This window comes from Protopterus annectens, chromosome 3.part0 (genome assembly GCF_019279795.1).
Source record: "Protopterus annectens isolate FY-2018-M chromosome 3.part0, PAN1.0, whole genome shotgun sequence".
In the NCBI taxonomy this organism is placed as follows: domain Eukaryota; kingdom Metazoa; phylum Chordata; order Ceratodontiformes; family Protopteridae; genus Protopterus; species Protopterus annectens.
In genome coordinates this window covers 545,271,218-545,297,910 of record NC_056731.1, presented here as the reverse complement: position 1 = coordinate 545,297,910, position 26,693 = coordinate 545,271,218, and the positions used below count along the sequence as shown (strand labels likewise).

Sequence of the window (26,693 nt, the reverse complement as noted above, 5' to 3'; positions counted from 1 at the left end):
AGAAGTTCTTTCACAAGTCCATTTAGTAGATGTCCTTCAAGGATGCATCTGCAGTCCTAACAAATGGGTTGTCCTGCCTCAGGCAGCCCTTCGGTCGGCCGGATTCCAAAGTCTGGGTCTGGCCTCGACTGATGTCGCACTTCACCCGACATCATAGCTGCTGTCAATTGGGTATAAAGGCATCAGCCGACGCCATTTTCCTCAGTCTTTCTTGCCGCGTGGCGCCCGAAGCAGAAGCTGTTTGCAAGTGCCGGTCGGTCAGAACCAGAGATTGCTACTACCGAAGACTTCGAAAAAGCTAAGTACCCCATTGGGGACTCTTTCTTGCCTCAGCCGATGTCAGAAAAAGTGACATCTACATTTATGGTAGGTACAAAACTGTACTTTGTTATTAGTTATGCTGTGTAGCCTGAGTCCCCTATGCCACATGTCTCATGTATCAAATGAGACAGTGAAGGTGGGTATTCATTTAAGTTATTTATTGTACATAAATGCATCAGGAGTTGTAACTGGAACATATACTTAAAAATTCATAAACTAACTAACTGACTTGTTACTTCAAACACACTCGCATGTGCATATCCATTCATGCCTGCACTCATTCTGACTGACTGTGCAAAATCGCACTAATGTTCTTTGTGTTTCACTGTTGCAGTCATCACATTTGGGTTATCCCTGCCAGGGTAGCCCTCAGCCAGCCTGAATACCAGAGACTTAGTATTTCTGCGTTGGTTGCTGTCGCTTGAGGACTGACGTCAGGTCGTCAGTGTTATGAAGGAAGGCAGCCGACGCCATTACATTAGACTTTCTTGCCGTGGAGCCCAAAGCAGAAGCAGTTCACATGAGTGCTGGTTGGCTGCTACCTGAGTTTCGTTTCCGAATTGAAGTTGAAGTCTTCGAAAGCTAAGTACCCCATTGGGGATCTTTTTTTCTTGCACTAACCGATGTTAGAAAAAGTTAATAATTGTCTCACCTGTGGAAAGCAAATACCACACCGGAACTTCCACTCTTACTGCATCACTTGTCTAGGCCCAGACCACGGTGTCCTTCATTGTTGGTTCTGTGCTTTAACACCAGAACTATTTGTCGTCGGCCCTTATTGTAGCCAGATATTTTTGTTTACAGTCCTCTAATTCAGATATGGCTTTGGTAAGTCATCTGACAGCAGATCTTCCAAAAAAACATAAAGATAAAGCCAGTGACAGACTGCCCAGGACCAAACCTTCTGACGACGCTACTGCAAAGCTGATAGTCAGTCTTCTGGAATTCAGTGAGGTGCTTTCGCTGCCCCTGATGCCCACTTTATTTAATTCACAGGCTGCTACCGAGACCCTTTCAGAGTCCGGTATGCCACAGAACTCTTCTTCGTCTAAGGATCCTGTGGTCTTCTCTACCTTGGATGGGTCTGGAGCTGCTATGCAGGCACTGGCTTCCAAGGAAGTCCTTCGCAACACCGAACCCAGACATAAACCAACGTCTTCTTTCACGGCTACAATTCTTTCTAAAACAAACTAGTTTCTTAGGCCCAGGGGTCGAACCACCCCCAAGAAACCGACTACCAGCCATTTTCTGACACCTGCTCCCTTGCATCAGTCATAAATGCTTAAAATGGCAGAAGACCTTATCATGCTGATTAGGGGAAGCCAAGCCATTTCCTCAAAAAGAAAAAGAGATTTGTCTCCAGTAGTTTTGTCTAAACAAGAGTCAGATGAATCTGATGCATCTGACTATGAAGATATGCAGCCCCTCTCTACATATGAGGATTCTGATGCAGAGGAATCTATTCCTTCAGCCTCTCCCTCAGAGGATTCTTCCTTTGGGGAAACCCTGCATACTTTAAGGGAGCATTTCAAATGGAAGCATCAAGACTACCTACAGTCTAAAAAGAGACTCAGAGAGTTCCTACACCTTCCACAGCACAGGCCCTTAGCTATCCCCCTAGTCCTAGATGTGGTGGATGGTGTCTTCCTTGAATCCAGCTTGACTCCAGACACCTCCCCTCCTGCTCCCAGAAAACCGGACAGGTACTATAGAGTCCCTGACTCTCACAAATATCTTTTTAAAAACCCAGCAACGGACCCTGAGGTCATTACTCAAGGCCCAAAAGGGATTAAAACTACTTCAGCTAAGAATCCCACCCTCTCAGTAAGGGGTTCCAGAGCACTGGACAGATGGGGTAAAAAAATATTCACCTCAGCTACTCTTGCTATCAGGGCACTAAATTGTCAGTTCCATATGCTTAAATATCAGCAACATATCGTGGAACTCCTTAAACAAAAAGTTTCCTCCTTTCCTGCATGGGCAGAATCTAAAGATTTACAGGAGTTATTGCACTCTGCTGGTCAAGTAAGTAAACACACTTTGCACTGCAGTTTTGACACCCTAGAAGCCTCTTGCAGGGTAGCAGTCACTGGATCTGTCATTAGAAGATATGCATGGCTTAAGGAACAACCCCTGCCAGACCATGTCAAATCAAAATTGTTTGATGCTCCCTTGCACAAAGATAACTTATTTGGTACTAAAGCAGAAGTGGTGTTAAAAAAAGATGGAAGAAAAAGCAAAATCTATGCAGACTGTTAAAGATTTCCTACAGGTACAGCCTCCTAGGTTCAGCAGGCATTTTCCTTCCAAGCACTAGTCCTTTCCTGCACCTAGTAAACAGGGCCAGCCTAGGCCCCGTGGAAACAGATCTCCAAGACAGCAGTCCCAGGGGTTGCAGAGATCTAAGCAGTGGACTGCCTCCACTTCAAAACCAGGGAGTTCTAAGCCACCCCCCCCTTATGGTAAGAACTCACAATGACTCACCCCCCTACTAACCTCGGCTCTGCCCACCATCACATACCCCTAGGAGGAAAACTCTCCTGTCACTCAACCACCTGGGCCACCATTACCAAGAACCACTGGGTTCTGAATATTGTGTCTCAGGGGTACAAATTCTCCTTCCACACCCTTCCAACCCCAAAAGGGTTCCCAGATATACCACCGAATCAGTGGACAGAGGCTCAAGAGCAAATTCATACCCTGCACTCCTTGGGAGCAGTACAACACGTACCTGCAGAGCACATAGGCCAAGGCTTCTACTCCAGACTTTTTCTGGTACCCGGAAAAGAGGTCACCTAGTGTCCCATCCTCAATCTATCCATTTAAACACCTTCCTGGTGATCCCAAAATTCAAAATGCTCACCCTCCATCAGCTGCTACCCATGCTCTCCAAGGACGCTTGGCTAGCCACTCTGGACCTAAAAGAGGCCTACCTCCACATTCCTATCAGGGAGTCCTGCAGAAAATATCTTAGCTTCTGGGCAGGATCTCAACACTTTCAGTTCTCTGCACTTCCCTTTGGCTTATCTACTGCTCCCAGAGTTTTCACAAAATGCCTGGCTCCAGCCATTGCTTTTTGCAGACAAGGAAATATTCATATTTACCCCTACTTAGACGACTGCCTTATTCAGGCAGACAGCCAGGAAAAGCTGCTCAAAGACCTTGCCTTGGTTGGACCTACTAACTTCCTTATGGTACACAATCAATGAAAAGAAATCCATACAGGTACCCACCAAAAGGATAATCTTCCTGAGAGCAAGTCTGAATACAGCATCCCAGATGTCATGCCTAACAGAGAAACAAAGTTTCCTATCTGCTTACTTTTCTCAACTGGCCACCAGGTCCCAGCTTTCTGCAAGGGAAATCCTGCAAGCCCTGGCGTTCATGGCATCTTGCATACTCCTTATTCCATATTCCAGACTGCATATGAGGAAACTTCAATGGTACCTAAAGAGCCTTTGGTGTCAACACTCTCAGGATCTGGAAACTCTTTTACCCATTATTCCTTGCCTGAGGAAGGAATTTCTTTGGTGGGCAACAGCCTGCTCCCACAACAAGGGACTGCCCTTCTCCTCACACCCTGCTGCCCAGACCTTCACCACAGATGCATCAGATTACACTTGGGGGGTACACCTGGACTGCAGGTGCATACAGGACCAATGGAATCCCCAGCAACTCTCCCTGCTCAACAGTCTAAAAGAGATGATGGCTGTGCAGCATGCCTTGATAGCTTTCAAACCCCCTTTCTCTCCAGGGGTTCTCCTGATCAAAACAGATAACACCACAGTGATTTGGTACATCAGCAAGCAGAGAGGGAGTCACTCCTACCAGCTGTGCTGGCTGCCCATGACCCATTGGTTTACAGCCTCTTCCATGCAACTACACCTGTTAGCACAATACCTGCCAGGCTCTCTCAACTCCCTGGCAGACCAATTAAGCAGAAAGCTTTTGGACCCCCACAAGTGGCAGCTCAACAGAAACCCCTTCTTACTAATAACTCAGAAATGGGGAAACCGGAGGTCGACCTCTTTGCCTCCCATACCAACCATCAGCTCAGCAAATTCTGCAGCAGGGAGCATCACTGCATGGCATGGAAAGTGGGTGCCCTGTCCTTCCCCTGGGTAAACCTCTCGGTTTATGCCTTTCTTCCCTCACCTCTCATTCCCAAGGTACTGATCAAAATAAAGGAGGAAAAACCAAGGACCATTCTCATAGCTACAGACTGGCCCAGGCAGCACTGGTACTCCTTGCTGCATGGCCTGTCCCCACTGCCAGGTTCTGGATGTTATTCAAGAGGCCAGATGGGCTAACACCAGAAAGTCTTATGCAGATAAATGGAAAAGGTTCTGCACCTGGATCCAGGCTAAGGGGGCCAGTACGGCACAGCCCTCCATCCCTCTCATCCTGGATTACTTAGCTGACCTACCACACAGTGGTGTCTCTCTCTTTCTCCTCTATAAATATTCATGCCTCTGCTATTTCAGCTCATTTTCCCACTGAGCAGCCTCTTTTTTCACACCCTCTCATCAAACAGTTCCTCAGAGGGGCTAACAACTTGAGACCCCCCCCCCCCCAGAAGGGCACCAACACCAGCTTGGGACCTTAACTTTGTCTTGGAAAAGCTCACCCTGCCTCCTTTCGAACCAGCTTCTTCTGCAGAGCTAAAATTTCTCTCCTGGCAGACTGCCTTCTTCCTGGCCATCACTTCAGCCAGAAGAGATGCTGATGTGCAAGCACTCATGGCAGTGGAACCTTTCATCATCTTCCATGCAGACAGGGTATCCCTCAGAACGTATCCATCCTTCATGCCCAAGGTGGTGTTCAATGTGGCTCTGAACCAATCCATCCATTTGCCTGCCTTTTTCCTAACCCTCAAAACAAGGGGGAAAGGATTCTGCACTCTCTAGATGTGCACAGACAACTCCGATACTGTCTGGACAGGACTAAACCCTTCCGATAATCTGATCAACTGCTGGTTAGCTTTGGTTCAGGGGCAGAGGGTAAAGCCATCTCCAAGCAAACCATTTCTAAATGGATAGCACAGTGCATCCATTTCTGCTACGAACAGCATGGCAGGCCTCCACCAAGGGGGTCAGGACACACTCCACCAGAGCAGCATCCACCTCTGCAGCTTTCCTCAGAGGGGTCCCCACCAGGAACATCCTGGAGGCTGCCACCTGGACATCTGTTCACACCTTTACCAAGCATTACCACCTGCCTCTCTTCTCCAATTCCAGGGCAGGTTTTGCCTCTGCACATTCTTTCAGGGCATGCTAGCCAGCCCCTAGCTTCTTTGACTGCCTCCACCCATTTCCTCAGCTTTGGGAATCTACCCAAATGTGATGACTGCAACAGTGAAACATGAAGAACATAGTACAGTTGTGTACACTTACCATAAATGTAGATGTTAGAGCGTCTTCACTGTTGCAGTCCTGGTTTCCCTCCCTCCTTCTCCCTTTTTGTATTTTTGATGTTTGTCGTTTCACTGTTGCAGTCATTACATTTGGGTAATCTGCTGACATGTTGCCCTCAGTCAGCTTGATTAACAAAGTCTTGGGTCCTGCGTCGGTTGCTGTTCCTTCTTCCATGACGTCAGGTCATCAGGGGTATAAAACATGCAGCCAACGCCATTACATCAGTCTTTCTTGCCGCACGGTGCCAGAAGTAGAAACAGTTCGCAAGTGCCAGTTGGCCGACTCCTGAAATTTTTGTTTTCGAGTTTCAGAACCAAAGTCTTCTACTAAAAACTAAGTACCCTGTTGGGGAAACTTTTTCTTGCTCCTTACCGATGTCAGTAAAAGTTAATAATTGCATTACTTGTGGGAAGCAAATACCTCATAAGGATTTTCATTTGTACTGTATTCCTTACCTAGGCCCTGATCATAACGTACCTTGTTGTCGGTTTTGTGCTAGATTTAATCAAAGCACTATTAAACGTCGGTACATTTTTGCTTCTAAATATTTTGGTTCGTGATTTCACTATCCAGAAATGACGTCTGTTAACAATCTGACTACCGGAATACCTAAAAAATGCAAAGAAAAAGAGACAGGCCGTCGAGGTTCAAAATTAACGATGATGCTTCTTCTAAGCCAGTCGCTAGTTCACCAGTACTCAGTGAGGCGCTTTCGCAGCCCCTGATGCCCACTACTTTTGATTCGCAGGCCTCTACTGAGACCCATTCGGACTCCGGTTTGCCGCGAGATGCTTTAAGTATTGAACCCGTGGATGTTCATCATGTTTCACTGTTGCAGTCATTACTCTTGGGTTATCCTGCTGGCAGGCTACCGTCAGTCGGCCAGAATTCCAAAGTCTAGGTCCGGCGTCGGTTACTGTCACCTCTTTCCTGACGTCAGTGTGCCAGGGGTATAAAAGATGCAGCCAACGCCATTTTCTTCAGTCTTTCTTGCCGTGCGGTGCCCGAAGCAAAAGCAGTTCGCAAGTGCCGGTCAGCTGACTCCTAAGATTTTCAAATCTGAATTTCAGAACCGAAATCTTCATTAAAGCTAAGTACCCCGTTAGGGAAACTTTTTTTCTTGCTCCAGACCAATGTCAGAAAAAGTTAACAATTGTATTTCTTGTGGGAAGCAAGTACCTCCTAAGGATTTTCACTCTTACTGTATTCCTTGCCTAGGCCCTGATCACAACATTCCTAGCTGTCGGTTTTGTGCTAGATTTAACCAACGCACTATTAATTTTGCATTTCATTACTTTGGCCGAAGATTTAATTATATAATGCCGTTGGAACAGCCGACAACCGGAGTTTACAAAAAACGCAAGGACAAGGAAAAGGATAGGCATCTGAGGTCCAAAACCGACGACGAGTCCTCTGCTAGGCCAGTCGCCGGTTCGCCGGCTCCCAGTGAGGCGCTTTCGCAGCCCCTGGCGCCCGCTACCTCAGAGCCACAGGCCGCTTCCGACTCCCACATGGAGCCGACTGGGCCTCTGGATACTCAAGGTATTGGACACTCGGAAATCATTCCCTCAGATGGGTCCGGAGCCGCTGAGCAGGCATCGGCTTCTGAGGGTGTCTTCAGACCTACACAACTATATATTAAGCCATCTTTAGCTACAGAGACCAAGACTAAATCAGCTCTAAAGACAAAGAAACAAGTTCAGCATTCTCCTACTCAGACTTCCATGCCTAAAAAACAGATGCTCAAAATGGCCGAAGACATAATTACTTTGATCAGTTTCCCATCCCCCTCCTGATAAGAGGCCTAGGCAAGAGACAGAGTATGATTCTTCTGATCAGGTTTCTATTTCCTCTGATTCCTCTTCTGAACAGGATTACTCTATGCTTCCCTATGAGGATTCTGATGCTGAAGAATCCATTCCTTCAGCCTCTCCTCCTGAGGATTATTCCTTTGGGGAAACCCTGCATACCATGAGGGAGCATTTCCACTGGGAGAGCCAAGATTACACTGAATCTAAGAAAAGGCTCAGATATTTCTTGTTACTTCCTCAGCACAGATGCCTTGCTATTCCACCTGTTCTAGACATTGTAGATGATGTATTTTCAGAGTCCGGCCTGTCTCCTGATTCTTTACCCCCTGCACCTGCTAAGCCAGACAGATACTACAGGGTCCCGGATTCTCACAAATTCCTATATAAAAACCCCGCTGCTGACCAGAAACTATTTCTCAGGGTCCCAAAGGGGTTAAAGCTTCCACTGCAAAAAACCCTGTCCCCTCTGGTAGGGATTCTAGGGCTCTAGACAGATGGGGGGGGGGTCTACACTTCTGCTACCTTGGCTGTAAGGGCTTTAAATTGCCAGTTTCATATGCTTAAATAGCAGCAATACTTAATGTCACTGCTTAAACAGAAATTGTTGACAAATACTGAATGTGCAGAGAACAAGGAATTGCAGAATTTATTGCATGCAGCTGAACAAGTGGGAAAGCATACTTTGCAATGTGGTTATGATTCTCTGGAGGCCTCTTGCAGGGCCGCTGTTACAGGTTCTGTTATTAGAAGGCATGCTTCGTTAAAGGAACAGAATCTGCCTGATCATGTTAAAGCAAAATTATTAGATGCACCATTACAGCGTTATACTTTATTTGGTACTAAAGCAGAAGAGGTGTAGAAAAAAATGGAGGATAAAGCAAAATCCATGCAGACAATCAAGGATTTCTTACAGGTACAGCCACTCAGGTTTAGCGGGAACTGGCCTTCTAAAAATTGGTCCTTTCCAGTGTCAGACAGACGACAAAGAGGCAGATCTCAGCCCCAAGGCTCATACAGGCCTAAACAATGGGGTGCTCCTACCTCCAAAAGCAGAGAGGACAAATCACAACCTTACAGGAAACAGTCCCAATGACTTTCCTCTGCCAGATCCAAGCACTTTTCTTTTGGCAGCCCCCTTAGGGGAAAAACTCGCACTTTTTTCATCAAACTGGCAAATAGTTACCCAAGACAAATGGGTCCTGAACATAGTGTCCCAAGGCTACAGGTTCCATTTTCACACTCTACCAAGGTCAAAAGGTATGCCAGACCTGCCACACAGTCAATGGGCAGAGGCACAAAAACAAATTACAGCCCTCATGGACATGAGGGCCATACAGCAAGTACACTTGACAACAGGGTAGGCTACACAAATGTATCCGAGGTGTTGAACTTCTAAATAAGAGTGACAGTTCAAAATGTGAGTAGTAAGTTGTTCAAAGGCAACACTCTTAAACAGCGGTCCACAATAATCCACATAGAAGCCAGTAAAATCCAATAGTTTAATATACGCAAGGTCCAAAACAAGACAAAACAAGTAACGTAAAACACTCAAAAAAGCGTTTTTCGTTCAGTACACTGCCCGAACTTCTTCAGACTTACAACTATGCTGTAAGCATACTCCATTTAAATACTTAGTTAACATATTAAATTAATTAAGGCGGCATTCTGTGAACAGCTGATCAACCAACCCGAAACAGGTTGCTTGCTTCAAACGGACAAAAACACCAATCCAATTGGTGTAACAGAAGCAGTCCTCTAATACGTAAATAGTAATTAAAAAGTTGGTTTGGATGTTAATAAGTTATAATATGCAACAACCAAAGTTGTAAAAAACATGTATGTACATATTTAAATGTACATGTTTCAATGGTAGGTAGTGCAATGTTAAAAACCAAATATATAAAATATAACATTTAAATTTAAATTTAAATGGGACACCCAGAGTAAAAATGACTCTGAAGTGTACCTATAATAAACAATGCCCAAAGTACAATGACTTACCACAAGAAACCCCAAACTGTTTAGTGAATCTTACTTAATTTTGACAATTGTCCTACTTCAGCAGATACCCGTGTCCAAACAGTACCCTTGTTACATAAATGTATATATAAAAATGTGTATGGTATTAATATATGATCAATGGACCCTCCCTCCAATATGAAACTAATACAATTTAAAAAATAATAAAAATAAAATAAAATAAAATATTTAACCTTAAACCTGTATGTAAGGTCAATGACCATGAAGTCAAATAGATTAACCAAGTTTTGATCGACAACACTAATCTTGTCAACGAAAATTTATTAAGGCTCCAATTAGAAAAGAAGGAATTGAGTTGGCAGTTACGTTTGGCAGCACACAAAACCCCTGGCCTCAACGAGGCTTGTTCAATTATGTGTATACTTAAATTGAATAGTCTATTAAGATAGAATCACTTTTTATGACAGAAAATTCCGGTTAGGTGTACCAGACACCCGAATTCGGTTAATTCGCCCTGTACACTTAATTGGTCACTCCGGAAGGAATTTTATACACATATATACATTTTTAAGGAAGAGAACAAGGTTTTCAACAAATAAACACGACGTGAGTTAGTGTAGAGGGACATAACCACTGCGGGCGAAATATTTTCTGTTTTTACATACAGGTTTAAGGTTAAATATTTTATTTTATTTTTATTATTTTTTAAATTGTATTAGTTTCATATTGGAGGGAGGGTCCATTGATCATATATTAATACCATACACATTTTTATATATACATTTATGTAACAAGGGTACTGTTTGGACACGGGTATCTGCTGAAGTAGGACAATTGTCAAAATTAAGTAAGATTCACTAACCAGTTTGGGGTTTCTTGTGGTAAGTCATTGTACTTTGGGCATTGTTTATTATAGGTACACTTCAGAGTCATTTTTACTCTGGGTGTCCCATTTAAATTTAAATTTAAATGTTATATTTTATATATTTGGTTTTTAACATTGCACTACCTACCATTGAAACATGTACATTTTTAATATGTACATACATGTTTTTTTTGGGCATTGTTTATTATAGGTACACTTCAGAGTCATTTTTACTCTGGGTGTCCCATTTAAATTTAAATTTAAATGTTATATTTTATATATTTGGTTTTTAACATTGCACTACCTACCATTGAAACATGTACATTTTTAATATGTACATACATGTTTTTTACAACTTTGGTTGTTGCATATTATAACTTATTAACATCCAAACCAACTTTTTAATTACTATTTACGTATTAGAGGACTGCTTCTGTTACACCAATTGGATTGGTGTTTTTGTCCATTTGAAGCAAGCAACCTGTTTCGGGTGGGTTGATCAGCTGTTCACAGAATGCCGCCTTAATTAATTTAATATGTTAACTAAGTATTTAAATGGAGTATGCTTACAGCGTAGTTGTAAGTCTGAAGAAGTTGGGCAGTGTACTGAACGAAAAATGCTTTTTTGAGTGTTTTACGTTACTTGTTTTGTCTTGTTTTGGACCTTGCGTATATTAAACTATTGGATTTTACTGGCTTCTATGTGGATTATTGTGGACCGCTGTTTAAGAGTGTTGCCTTTGAACAACTTACTACTCACATTTTGAACTGTCACTCTTATTTAGAAGTTCAACACCTCGGATACATTTGTGTAGCCTACCCTGTTGTCAAGTGTTGTTTCACGCTATGTGTTTTGGTGATTTTCATACAGCAAGTACCACAACAAGAGCAGGGGCAAGGATTTTACTCCAGACTTTTCCTAGTACCCAGAAAGGACAAAACCTGGAGACCAGTACTGGACCTGTCAATACTAAATAAGTTTCTGGAAGTTCCAAAATTCAAGATGTTGACTCTACAGCAGCTACTGCCCATGCTGGGCAAGAAGGCCTGGCTCATAACTTTGGACCTAAAAGAGGCATACCTGCATGTCCCAATCAGACAATCATGCAGAAGATACCTCAGATTCATAGCTGGCTCAATGCATTACCAATTCTCTGCACTGCCCTTTGGCTTATCTACTGCGCCCAGGGTCTTCACAGAATGCCTGGCACCAGTAATTGCATTTTGCAGACAAAGAGGAATTCAGATATATTCCTACTTGGACGACTGCCTAATTCAAACAGAGAACAAAGACATTCTTCTAAAGCATCTAGCGTTTGTAAAAAGATTATGAATTGGCCTGAGGTACACAGTAAACAAAAAGAAATCAAAACTAGTGCCCTCTTAAGAGATAATATTCCTGGGTGCAAGCTTAAATACATCTGCCCAGATGGCTTATCTCACGCCAGAGAAACAAAAGCAGCTGAATACTTACTTCAAGAAATTGGCAACAAAAACTCACTTATCTGCAAGGAAAATCCTGCAGGCCTTGGGTTTCATGGCATCCTGCATTCTACTAATTCCATATGCCAGACTGCATATGAGGAAACTACAATGGTATCTAAAAAGTGTTTGGACTCAGCATTGCCACAGCCTGGAGACTGTAATTGCACTCATTCCCTGCCTGCAACAGGAGTTTCAATGGTGGGCAGAAGCCTGTCACCACAACAAGGGTTTGCCATTCAGTTTACCCACAGCCAGACACTGACAACGGATGCATCAGATTATGCCTGGGGGGCCCATATGGCAGGAAAATGTATTCGGGGCACATGGCCTGCAAACCAGATGCATCTTCACATCAATCAAAAAGAGATGCTAGCTGTTCAAAATGCCCTGACAGCTTTCAAGGACCTGCTTCATCCAGGACAGATACTGATAAAGACAGACGTGTGGTCATGTGGTACATAAACAAACAGGGAGGTATACATTCCTACCCCCTCTGCAGACAAGCAATGACCTTATGGGACACAGCATTGGCTTTTCAAGTTCACCTGCAAGCACAATTCCTGCCAGGAAAAACAAATGCTCTGGCAGACGAACTAAGCAGAACCCTCATGGATCCCCATGAATGGAAGCTGGATCCACAAGTCTTCAGCATGATAATAAGGAAATGGGGATGCCCAGACATAGATCTATTTGCCTCCCCTCACAACTGCCAATTACAGAGATTTTGCACAAGGATTTATCACAAGCAAGCATGGAAAGTGGACGCCCTATCCTTCTGCTGGAAAAATCTAACAGTATATGCCTTTCCTCCACTGCCTCTCCTTCCCAGTGTACTCCTAAAGGTCAGACAAGAGAAGCTAAAAATGATACTGATTGCACCAGACTGGCCACACCAGCACTGGTACCCAATCCTAAAGAGCTTGTCTCAAGGTCCAGCATGGATATTGCCTCAAACTTCACTTGCTGACCCAACAAAACAATCTGATCCTGCACAGCCAAGGCAGCATGGCAGATAATGTAGCCTTTCAGAACACTCCTCTTTCAAAAGCTGTTATGGATGTTATCTTGGAGGCCAGGAGGCCCAGTACCAGAAAATCTTATGCAGAAAAATGGAAGAGATTCTGCGCTTGGAACCAGGAACAATGCATTGACACGTGTGTACCAAATATCCCTCAAATTTTACAATACCTAACTGAGATGCTGAACAAAGGCCTTTCTTTCTCATCAATAAAGATTCTTGCCTCTGCCTTTTCAGCCCATTACAATACGGAACCACCTATCTTTTCACATCCACTAATAAGGCAGTACCTCAGAGGGGCCAAAAACATTAGGCCTTAGGCCTTCAAGGAGAGCACCAATTCTGGTCTGGGACCTCAGTTATGTTTTGGAAAAACTCACACTGCCTCCTTTCGAGCCAACATCAACAGCAGATATAAAATTCTTATCCTGGAATACTGCTCTTCTCCTAGCAATAACCTCTGCAAGGCGAGTTTCGGAGTTACAAGCACACATGGCTGTGGAACCTTTTATCATTTTTCATCCAGACAGGGTTTCCCTGAGGACAAACCCTACATTTATGCCTAAGGTGGTGTCCAGTGTGGCCCTCAACCAAACCATTCACTTGCCTACCTTTTATCCAAATCCACAGAACAAGGGTGAGAACATTCTGCATTCTTTGGACATACACAGGCAGTTACGCTTCTACTTGGACAGGACTAAAGCTTTCAGAAAGACTGAACAACTTTTAGTGTCATATGCTGTAGGATCACAAGGAAAGGCTATCTCAAAACAGACTATTTCTAAATGGATAGGCCATTGCATCCATTTCTGTTATTTTCAACATGGCAAATCAGTGCCTAAGGGCATTAGGCGTCATTCCACCAGAGCAGCAGCCACTTCAGCAGCCTTCTTCAGAGGAGTACCAACCAAGGATATCTTAGAGGCCGCAACTTGGAGTTCAGTGCACACTTTCACAAAGCACTACCACTTACCTCTTTACTTTAAGTCCAGAGCAGGCTTTGCCACTGCAGTTCTGCAGGGCCTCATAGCCTCCCCTAATCCTATTTAGCCCAGCTGCCCATTCTCAGCTTTGGGATTCAACCCAAGAGTAATGACTACAACAGTGAAACACGATGAACATAGTACAGTTGTGTACCTACCATAAATGTAGATGTTCGAGTGTGTTCACTGTTGCAGTCCAGGTTACCCACCCACCATCCCCCTTTTCTTTGCTGGGACTTATCTGCACTTCTCTATCCTATACAACCTATTTGGTGTATTTGCTTGTAGATGAAGGAAATGTTATTTTTGTGCATGCCTTTTTATTGGCTTATTTTTCAGCCTACCAATTTGGGGGCACCTGACATCTGGGGCAAGAAAAACTGAAGAAAATGGTGTCGACTGCATCTTTTATACCCCTGGCGCACTGACGTCAGGAAAGAGGTGACAGCAACCGACGCCGGACCTAGAATTTGGAATTCTGGCCGACTGAGGGTAGCCTGCCAGCAGGATAACCCAAGAGTAATGACTGCAACAGTGAATACACTCGAACATCTACATTTATGGTATGTACACAATTGTACTATGTCTCTACCTTAGATGGGTCCGGAGCCACTGTGCAGGCACCGGCTTCTGAGGGTGTTTTCAGGCCTAAAGATTTGTATATTAAACCAATGCCATCTTCAAAACTAAGACCAAAATCTATTTCTATGTCTAAATAACGATGCTTGAGCCACGTGTGCAGGCCCCTATGCCTAAAAAACAAATGATCAAAATGGCTGAAGATTTAATTACCTTGATCAGGGGTAGCTAACCCCCTCCTGCTTAAGAGGCCTTGGCAAGACATTGATTATGAATCTTCTGAACAGGATTCTATTTCTTATGACTCTTTTAATGAACAGGATTTGTCTATTCCTACTTATGAGGACTCTGATGCAGACAAATCCATTCCTTCTGCTTCTCCCCCTGAGGATTTCTCTTTTGGGGAAACTTTACATACCTTAAGGGAACATTTCCACTGGGAAAGTCAGGATTTCTCTGAATCTAAAAAGAGACTTACAGATTTTCTTCTTCTTCCTCTTCATAGGCCTTTGGCTATACCTCCTGTTCTAGACATTGTTGATGATGTTTTTTCAAAATCTAGTATGACTCCTGCTTCTTTGCCTCCGGCTCATAGTAAGCCAGACAGATACTACAGGGTTCCTGACTCCCACAAATTCCTTATCAAAAATCCTATTGCTGATCCATTTCTCAGGGTCCCAAGGGCATTAAAGCCTCTACTGCTAAAAATCCTACCCCTTCTGATAGAGATTCCAGGGCGCTGGATAGATGGGGTAAGAAGGTTTACACGTCTGCACCCTTGGAAATCAGGGCTTTAAACTGTCAATTTTATATGCTTAAATATCAACAGCATATCATGGGACTACTTAAAAAAATGATGTTAATCTCTGACTGTGTGGAAAATAAAGATTTGCAGGACTTATTACATTCAGCTGAACAAGTTGGAAAACATACTTTGCAATGTGGTTTTGATTCCTTGGAGGCCTATTTGCAGGGCTGCTGTAACTGGATCTGTGCTAAGAAGGCATGCTTGGCTCAAAGAGCAAACTCTACCTGACCATGTTAAAGCAAAATTGTTGGATGCTCCTTTACAACAGGACCATCTTTTTGGTAATAAGGCTGAAGAAGTGTTAAAAAAGATGGAAGATAAAGCTAAATCTGTGAAAGATTTCTTACAAGTGCAACCTCCAAGATTTAGTAGGCACTGGCCTTCTAAGAACTGGTCCTTTCCAGTCCCCTCGAGAGCCACTCAAGTCAAATCAAGACATTCTAAAAGCTCCAGGTTTCAGTCACAAGGAACTTTTAGAACAAAACAATGGGGTGCCTCCACCTCCAAATCTGGAAACAGCAAGGCACCTTCCTATGGTAAACAGTCTCAATGACCTCCCTCTAAATCACCAAGCACTTATCTTTTAGCCGCCCCTTTGGGGGGAAAACTAGCACTTCATGCACAAAACTGGCAACTTATTACCCAGGACAAATGGATTTTAAATATAGTATCCCAGGGATACAGATTTCATTTCCACATGTTGCCAATCCCAAATGGATGGCCAGATCTGCCCCCAAATCAGTGGGCAGAGGCCCAGAAACAAGTTCTGTCCCTCATGAACATGGGGGCTATTCAACCAGTACCAGAAGAGGAAAAGAGACAAGGTTTCTATTCAAGATTTTTCCTGGTACCCAGGAAAGACAAATCATGGCGTCCAATTCTGGACTTAACCACTCTAAACATATTTCTGGACATTCCAAAGTTCAAGATGCTGATTCTTCAACAATTACTACCTATGCTAAGCAAAGATGCCTGGTTGGTAACTCTAGACTTAAAAGAGGCTTACCTGCATATCCCAATCAGGGAATCTTGCAGAAGATACCTCCGTTTGCATTACCAGTTCTCCGCTCTGCCCTTTGGCTTATCTACTGTGCCCAGGGTCTTCACAAAGTACCTGGCACCAGTAAATGCATTTTGCAGGCAAAGAAATATTCAAATATATCAATACCTGGACAATTGTCTAATTCAGGCTGAAAACAAGGACATTCTTCTAAAGCATCTGGCGTTTGTAAAAAGGGTTCTAACTTGTCTAGGGTACACCATAAATGAAGAGAAATCACAACTGGTACCCTCTCAAAAAATTACATTCCTGGGTGCAAGCTTGAATACAACTGCCCAGATGACGTACCTAATGCCAGAAAAGCAAATTCAATTGGTGACTTACTTCAAACAAGTGGCCACAAAAACCCTGCTATCTGCAAGACAAATTCTGCAAGCCTTGGGGTTCATGGCCTCCTGCATTCTTCTAATTCCATATGCAAGACTGCATATGAGGAAACTTCAGGAGTACTCAAAAAGTTTATGGAGCCAACACAGTCACAGCCTGGAAACAATGATTCCTATTATACCTTGCCTGCAGCTAGAGTTCCTATGGTGGGCAGATGCCTGCCACCAAAACAAGGGACTGCCATTCATTCCACCTCCTGCCGCCCAAACCCTAACTACAGGTGCATCAGACTATGCTTGGGGGGCTCATCTGGCAGGAAAGTGCGTTCAGGGCAAATGGAGCCCAAATCAAATGCACCTACATATCAATCAGAAAGAGATGCTAGCTGTACAGAATGCACTGACAGCCTTCAAGGACTACCTTCATCCAGGACAACTAATGATAAAAACAGACAACACCACAGTTATGTGGTACATAAACAAGCACTGGGGTACACATTCCTTACCCCCTTTGCAGACTAGCCATGGCATTGTGGAACACGGCCTTGACCTATCAAATACAACTATAAGCTCAATTCCTGCCAGGAAAGCTAAATACTCTGGCAGACTAACTAAGCAGAAATCTAATGGGCCCACACAAATGGAAACTGGAACCACAAGTTTTCAACATGTTGACATGCAAATGGGAGAGCCCAGACATAGATCTTTTTGCCTCACCCCAGAACTATTAGTTAGACAAATTCTGCACAAGAATTCATCACAAAAAAGCTTGAAAAGTAGATGCTCTATCATTTAGCTGGAAAAATGATCAGTAAATGCTTTCCCCCTCTGCCTCTGCTCTCCAAAGTTCTACTAAAAGTCAGACAGGACAAACCAAAAATGATTCTGATTGCTCCAGACTGACCTCGCCAACACTGGTACCCACTTCTGCGCAATGTGTCACACCTTCCTCCGTGGCATCTGCCTCAGACACCTTACCTACTGTCTTAGCAGAACTACGTAATTCTGCACACTCAGCTCCAAACTTTGAATCTTGCAGCGTGGCTAATCAACTAATTTCATCCTTGGCATCCCTCAGCAAACCTGTGATGGATGTCATTTTGGAGGCTAGAAGGCCTAGTACCAGAAAATCTTATGCTGACAAATGGAAAAGATTCTGTGTCTGGAACCAATCACAAGGAATAAGCACAGCAATGCCCAACATTCCTCAGATTCTGCAATACTTAACTGAGATGCTTCACAAGGGCCTATCTTTTTCTTCCATAAAAATCCATGCCTCTGCCATTTCAGCTCATTACAACACAGAACCTCTCCTCTTCTCTCATCCTCTGCTAAAGCAGTATCTCAGAGGGTCCAAAAATTTAAGACCTCCCAGGAGAGCACCAACTCCTGCATGGGACCTCAATTTTGTTTTGGAAAAACTCACTCTCCCTCCTTTTGAGCCAGCTGCTACTGCAGACCTAAAATTTCTCTCCTGGAAAACAGCTTTCCTTTTAGCAGTCACTTCAGCTAGAAGGATTTCAGAATTATAGGCTCTTATGGCAGTGGGCCCTTTCATTATTTTTCATCTGGACAGGGTGGCTCTCAGGACCAATCCATCTTTCATGCCTAAGGTTGTATCCAGTGTGGCTCTTAATCAGACCATTTATCTGCCAACTTTCTTTCCCAATCCACAGAACAAGAGTGAGCTGATTCTGCATTCATTGGATGTACACAGACAACTTGGATTCTACTTAAACACGACAAAATTCTAAGAAAATCTGAACAACTACTGGTAGTATTTGCTGCAGGGGCAGAGGGAAAGGCTATTTCAAAGCAGACTATTTCCAAATGGATAAACCGTTGTATTTGTTTCAGCTGTATGCACCATGGTACACCTATCCCCAAGGGGATCAGATCTCATTCCATCAGGGCTGCATTGTCTTCTGCAGCCTTTCTTAGCGGGGTTCCTACCAGAGACCTTCTAGAAGCTGCTACCTGGAGCTCAGTTCATACATTCACCAAACATTACCATTTACCTCTCTTTTCTAAATCCAGAGCTGGCTTTGCCACTGTTGTCCTGCAGGGCCCCTTATAGCTGCTCCTAATGCTGTATAAATCCATCCTCCCAACCGTAGCTTTGGGATTCTAATCAAATGTAATGACTGCAACAGTGAAACACGAAGAACATAGTACAGTTGTGTACACTTACCATAAATGTATATGTTCAAGTGTATTCACTGTTGCAGTCCTGGTTACCCACCCTCCAGCTCCCAGTTTTTTCTCTTACCATACCTCTCCTTTCTTTTACTATGCTTAAAAGCCTTTTTAGTGTATTTGCTTTTGTCGGGAGGTATATTTTTTGTGTTTTAAATTATATACATATATATATTTTTTGCTCCCCATTTGGGGGGCACCTGACATCTGGGGCAAGAAAAACTGATGTAATGGCATCGGCTGCATGTTTTATACCCCTGACGACTTGACATCATGGAAGAAGGGACAGCAACTGATGCAGGATCCAAAACTTTGTTAATCAGGCTGATTGAGAGCAACCTGCCAGCAGATTACCCAAATGTAATGTCTGCAACAGTGAATACACTCACATCTACATTTATGGTAAGTGTACACAACTGTACTTTACCTGTCTTCCTTGATGTTCTCCTTTCCTTACAAGGGACATATTGGTATTTATTTTCCACTGGTGGGGTTTTGCCACCAGACTCTGGCCTCCTATTTTGGGGGCTCCTGACCGGTTAGGACAAGCAAAACTGATGTAATGGTGTCGGCTGCCTTCCTTTATACCACTGATGACCTGACGTCACTCCTCAAGTGACAGCAACCGATGCAGAAATACTAAGTCTCTGGTATTCAGGCTGGCCGAGGGCTACCTTGGCAGGGATAACCCAAATGTGATGACTGCAACAGTGAAGACACTCGAACATCTACATTTATGGTAAGTGTACACAACTGTACTATCTTGCCACATGCTCATCAACTTAAATGCAGATACTAGCTAGCAACAGTGGCTGATTAGGTACAGTGCACACAATGATCTACATCCTCCTTCTTTGATATGTTCGACATGCAATAGGAGAACAAGATATTTTACCAGCTAGATATCACAGTAACATTTAACAACAAATTAATTCAAGTCCAAGTCGGTGTGCATTTTAGATTGGCTCTGGAATTTCTACACAATCTGGTCACATAAAAACTTTGGGTTTAGCAACAGAAACATTCTGTGGGGATTCTTTTGCAATTGGAACTTCGGGAATTACATAACGATTACTTGAAGAAAGTGCACCATTCTCTGGAATTCAAACAAGTGTAAAGCCACTCTGAGAAATACTCTCTGGCACAGGCAGTTTGCTGCATCACTGGTTCAGAGACTGGTAATCTGAAATTTATTCCTTCATATTATACGATGTAAGATCGCAGTTCTTCACAAATATTCTTGTCAATTCCCACTAGGTCATATCCTTTAGCTGTTTGCATTCTCACAATCTTTCCTTGTCTTAATGGTCTGAGACGTTTGCTGGATTTAGCGTAGTACAACTTTTGTGGCTGGTGTTTTCTCAAAGTTGAGTTGTTGTTTGCATTTGGTATCAATAATTATTTACTGAGCAGAAGACTTGTTGTAGTCTGTCTGGACATCAATCTGTGAGCAGGTGAACCAAGCAAATTATCTCCAGGAATGTTTCTGAGATTAAGTAGGTTAAGATAAACATCGGTACCATCTTTCTTAGATTTCTCCAACAGGTACGTCACACTTTGAACTGAACGCTCAGCTAATCCATTGGACTGTGGATACTCAGGACTACTAGTAACATGGACAAAGTCCCAAGGCTCAGCAAATGTCTTGAACTGCTGACTTGTAAACTGTGCACCATTGCCATATATGACTTTGTGTGAACTATCATGGACAGAAAAATGTCTCTTCAATTTTGTAATGACAGTGCTGGATGTTAAGTTAGGAAGAAGGTCAATTTCAAACCAATTTGAATAAGAGTCTACTAACACTAAGTAATGTTGACCATTTCATTCAAAAATATCAGTAGCAAAAGACCATAGTAATTCAGAAATCTGGTTTATCTGAAGTGGTTCTTTTTGTTGGTGAAATTTAGTGCTGCTGCAAATTGAACATGCTAGAGTTTCCATAGCTATATCTTTTGACTTAGAAGGCCAAAATACTATGCCCCTTGCCCTTCTTTGAATCAGTACCTGGCTGACCACGATGCAAAATCTTGATATATTCCTGTTGTAATGCTGAAGGAATTACCACTTTCGGACCTTTCATGATGTTTCCATCTTCCATCAGAAGCTCCTCTGTATAAGGAAAATACCTCTTTATGTCCAGTGGTAAACTAGTTTGTCATGCTAGCCATCCTTGACTCATAACGTTTTTCATCTTCTGGAGAATTGGGTCTGAAGCTCTGTGATTTCTGAGTTCATCAAGACGTGATGAACAATTTTTGACTTCCATGATTCCCATGACTTTGAAGTCTGCTTACTCATTGTCATGCTGTTCTGTTGTTTGTCTGGGTGCTCTTGACAAAACATAAGCAAGCTATAAAATTTGCCTTTTGTATAAACAATATTGAAGTTGTACTTTTGCAATTTTAACATCATGCGTTGCATGCGTGCTGGGGCTGTATGTGTTGGGTTTTTCAGAATTGTCACTAGAGGCTGGTGATCAGTCTATCTGGGTAGGTTTGCCATAAATGTAATCACTGAACTTGAACTCAAAACACTACTACCAAAAGCTCTTGTGCATACTGCATCTCAGTTTGTGTTAAAGTTCTGGATGCATAGGCTACTGATGCACCTTCTTGAAGGCATGCTACACCAAGACCATACTTAGAAGCATCATACAAAAGAGTCACTGGTTTGTAAACATCATAAAATCTTAATGTGGGTGGACTGGCAGTTTTCTGTTTCAGAATATCATATGCTCTTTGGTGGTGTTCCAACCAGGACCAGTTAATAGTTTTGTGTGTCAACTCATGTAACGGTGCTGAAAGCTCACCAAGGTCTGGGATGAACTTTTCTAAATAGTTGACCATACCAAGAAAACATTGTAAAGATTTGACATTGTCTGGAACTAGCATCTAAAGAATTGCTGCTTGTTTAGACAGATGTGGTTGTAAGCCAGCACTGGTAAACAAATGACCCACATAAGTAACTTATTTCAGTTTGAATTTGCCTTTCTAAAGATTCAGTTTAAGATTTACTTCATGTGCATGGTATAGAACTTTATTGAGGCTTCCATCATGTTCATCTTCACCATTGCCCCTACAATAATGTGTTCTACTATTATAGCACATGGATAACCAGAAAAAAATTGCTCCATTGCACATTGAAATACTTCACTGGCAGAATTTATCCCAAATGGCATTCTCAAAAATCTATATCTACCAAATGGTGTACTGAAAGTGGTTAACAATGAAGATTTGCAATCCATCGAAATTTGCAAAAGGAACTTTTCGCATATAAGACTAAAAAAATTATAAGACTAAAAAAACAGTGGCATTTGGCATGAGAGAGGCTACTTCTACTGTTCCCTTTGGATGATGAGGATGTTTAAGCACTTTAAGTCTCAAGGATCAATACATATTCAAATATCATCTCAGCTTTTCTTATGAGCTACGACCATAGAGAATACCCATTCAGTCAGTTCTTTTAATTGAGTAAGAGCACCCAAATTCACCATTTTGTCAAGTTCTGCTTTTACTTTGCTCTGCATTGCTACTAGAACTTTCCTTGCTGATCTGATAACTGGGCTTACTTCATGGTTTAACTTCTTGGAATATGTGACTGGAAGTTTGCCAAGTTCATCTTGAAAATATCATCATATCCATTAAAATATTCTGTGTAAAACTGTCATTATTCAGACTTGTATAGTGGACCTCTTTATTAAATGAAACCAGTCCCATTCTCACTGTCTTTGAGGCCTAACAATGACTGCACATGTCTTTTGACTACTTAAAACTGCAAGTCATAGCTGTTCCCAGCAGAATGGTATGTGAGAACTACTGCACCATCTGTTTTGAATCTCTTTAGCACCGTAAGTAACTAGTTATGCAGTTTGCACACTTTGCTGAATCAAGTTTCTCACCAGCTTTTACTTCAGCAACCATTTGTGCTGATATAACAGAGCACTAGGATCCAATGTCTTCTTTAAGCTCTACAGGTTTCCCAGTAATTCGTACAGTACAAAAATTAGTCTTTGCTGCCAGCTGACAATCTACTGTGTTAACTGTTTTATTGATCACAGAGACACCAACATAGAAAGTTTGCTCACAGCTCTCTAGCTGATCTACTTGCTTCTTCAGATGCTCTATTTTAAAAAAAGTATGTGTCACTTTAGACTTGCAAAGTCTTTTGAAATTATTCCACTTTTTACATCTGTGACACTACTGACCAAAAGCTAAGCACGTCTCTCATTTAGGTTTGACTACCTCCACAATTACAACAGTTAACAATGAGGTTAGGTGTGGCACAACTTCTCGGTTCATATCGCTTTTTTATCTTCGCTTTATGTTGTACACTATCAACATTCGCACTGGCAGATACTGCATGAGATACTGCATGCATGCTTTTCTCTCGTAAGCATATTTGTATGCTTTTCTTTAAGCTAATGTAGTTGACAAATCTCTACTTATTTATTTTATTTTACATTTGTTTACCAGAAAGTCTGACTGGACACAGGTCCTTTTTCAGTGGAGGCCCGGGGAGAAAAGCTCCAGATACAAGGATATTGTTAACATATGTTAGCATACATAAAGCACCAGTTACAGAACAATTTGGTAGTTTAACAAACATACAGGATACCATTTTGATGGCAAAAAGTACAAAAGGTTGAAGGCATACATTTCATTACATGGGAAAAAGTCTCGTTGTAGATCATAACGATACAGTTGCAGTTGAGATGACTTTACTCAACATTAAATCACTGTCTCGAAGCAAAATCTCTCTCACTGCATCATTAACACCACACACACGCCTGTCTTTTATCCACTCATCTCTCAGATCACCAGATCTGCACCTTTTTTCTTTATTTCTTAAGTCACATAAGTAATGTATGCTGTTATAGTTTCACCAGGCTTTTGATTTCTTGTGTAAAGCATGTGCCTTTCCATAGTAATGTCCATTTGAGGGTTACACATTTCTCTAAATTTATGTTTTAAGCACTTGGCATCTTCCTGCGTTTCAGCCTGCATCACAATATGGCAGTTCTCCCCCTCTCCTGCATGGCAGGTGCATACACAAATGAATGCTCTCTCTCAATGGCTTCCAAGCCAGCTGAATTAAGAAGTATAAATGCCTCTGTACATGCTTCTTTATCAGAAAATGCAGTCTGTATGAAAATGTCATATTCTTGTTCAAACTTGCCAATTCTCAGCTGTCAAACACCAGCAGTCCAGGTCTGCGAAATCCCTCTGCCATAACAAAAAATTAATTTAAATATAAGCATAGACCAGGTGCTTGTAATTATGCCAAACTGCATAACAATCTCTCTGAAAAGGCTTTACTTTAAGACTAAGAACATTCTAGAAACTTTGGATACTTCAAAAAGTTTAGTTAAGAAAAAGTAGTACATTGCGAAAAATGTTAGTTGTTGTAGCCTTTCCGTGCATTTTAAACACTTTGGAAATTATTTTGAACACTTCTGAGATTATTTTGAATACTTTTATTAGTATGTCACTATTTCAGACATTTTGTTTATCTCTGTAATCATTTTGAACGTTTTGAATGCTTTGTCACTTATTCGGCAACTGAAAAATCATTTAAACAAGTTTAAGTACCTTTGAATAACCGCAGACCTGTTTGCCAGTTGGCTGCTGTATATTTCTCCACTTCTAACTGCATGACTCATGGTTTGTAAGCTGCTTCAACTTCGAATTCCAGTTTGATACCATGTCGCATGTCACGTGTATCAAATGAGACACTGAGGCTGGGTATTTGTTTAAGTCATTTATTATACATAAACACATCAGGAGTTGTAACTGGAACATATACTTTGAACTTCATAAATTAACTGACTTGTTACTTCAAACACACTCGCATGTGCATCTCCATTTATCCCTGCACTCACTCTGACTACAAAATGGCACTGATCTTGCACGTGCTCAGTAACTTATATGCATGTGCTGACTAGATACAATACACACAATGATCTACACCGTCCATTTCTCATCTTTCCTTTCCAGAGTGTACTGCCATTATGTCTCCTAGACATAATCTTGTGTACCCATATCGTGTTCCTCCTGTTCTTTGTTGTCTGTAGTAGTACCTTTTCCCTTCAGTGGAAAGCCATACCTGTACTTGGCAAACTGATCTCATTGTTTGTAAAATCAAAATACATTAGAATAGATGATAGCCAATCATTTGGTTGTTTCTAGTTTGAACAGCTTTGCACAAATTTGGCAGTCTGTCACAACAAAGGGACACCACTGTGGCATCAAGCAAGTGAGGTATTGGGAAGGTTTGTGGCTAACACTGGAAAATGCAAAGAATTGTCTAGGAGATGTGCCATGGAAGCAGCAAGTTTTCATTGTGTTAAGAGACTGAGGAAATGTTGCATATTCTTTAACTGGGTGACTCCAGCCAGCTTTATGCTTGAATAATGTTTAAGAATAAGATTCCGTTTCTGAGTGAAACTTTTGCAGTCGGACAGAGTCAGCAGAAAAATGAAACAATAACAAGAGACAGGCAAAGTTATGGATTATGACAGATATTGTGCTTGAAATAGACTGGATAAGGGAAGTATGTTTTAATTATACCTACCTCCCCACAACTCCCCCCAAGCCTGCAATCACAGTTCCTTAAGGGGAAGCACACCTCAACATGCCAGTCTCACCTCGATTGCATTGTGTTAAGGCACTAATGGCAGTGCAGGCTCCACCAACTTGAAACTCCACTAGGTTAATACTTAGTACTTCCACTAGTTGTCACCCATGTGGCAAGCCATAGCTGCCTGCCTTTCTACAAGATGGGCAAGCTGGCAGCAACTGCTAAGTCCTACTCTCCCCTGTCAGCTCATACAGGCACTCAAGTCACTAATTGCACAGGGGTTGCCTGCAATGTAGTCAGGGCTTTATCCACTGTGCTATGAAGCTGGGTTACATAATTCGTAGTTCTTTTATTATGTTTGTTAACTTTTAGTTTATGGTTAGATTGTCATGTTAACCTTTGCAGATAAGTTAAGTTTTTTGTGTAAATGTTATTGCCAATCTGTTTTGCTATATATTTTTCTTTCATTGTTTGAATACTCAGTGGGTATTTTTCATGGAACTGTTTTTTATTGGTTAGTGCTTTCTTTGATTTGAGATATATATATATAATATGTATATATATATATATATATATATATATATATATATATATATATATATATATATATATATATATATATATATATATATATAATATGTATATATATATATATATATATATATATATATATATATACCCTTTTATATGATGATATAACGTTCAATAGAGCAAATAGAAATCCTGTATATCTCAAAGACTATACATGCTATGATGCCCTGTCATGTAATGCATTTTGTATAACAAATTTTGAGTAACATAGTTCATGTAAATGCCTTATGCCAGACTGTAAAAGTAGCCAACTCCAAATCCAGCTCCAGACAAGTGGAGTACCTCAGGGTTCAGTCCTGGGACCACTCTTGTTTGGCATCTACTTCTCTGAAGTACAGGCCAACACTAAGGGACTCTGGCTAACAAAGTTTGCAGATGACTGCAAACTGGGAGCCATTATTGAATCCCCAAATGATGTGGATATTCTACAAAAGGGTCTTACAGAAACAGGTGCCTGGTGCCAGAGCCATGGGCTCAAGCTTAATGCCAAGAAATGTATAGTTATCCCCTTTGGAAAAAAAACATGTACCCATGAACTACCACATAAGTGGTAGGACACTAAACATCGAAAGTGTGATGAGGGACTTAGGGACACAAGTGGACAGTGATGTTCTTCATCTCACATTGCTGCAGTCCTTACACTTGGGTAGTCCGCTGTCCTCGGTCGGCCCGAATAT

The 26,693-nt window shown here is 42.0% G+C and overlaps 1 protein-coding gene across 2 annotated transcripts in view; it reads left to right on the top strand.

The window, feature by feature from the left end:
- Positions 1 to 26,693, top strand: part of LOC122796468 (zinc finger protein 2 homolog) — a 1,186,442-nt gene that overhangs the window by 719,264 nt on the left and 440,485 nt on the right. The gene's annotated exons all lie outside the window — the stretch shown is intronic.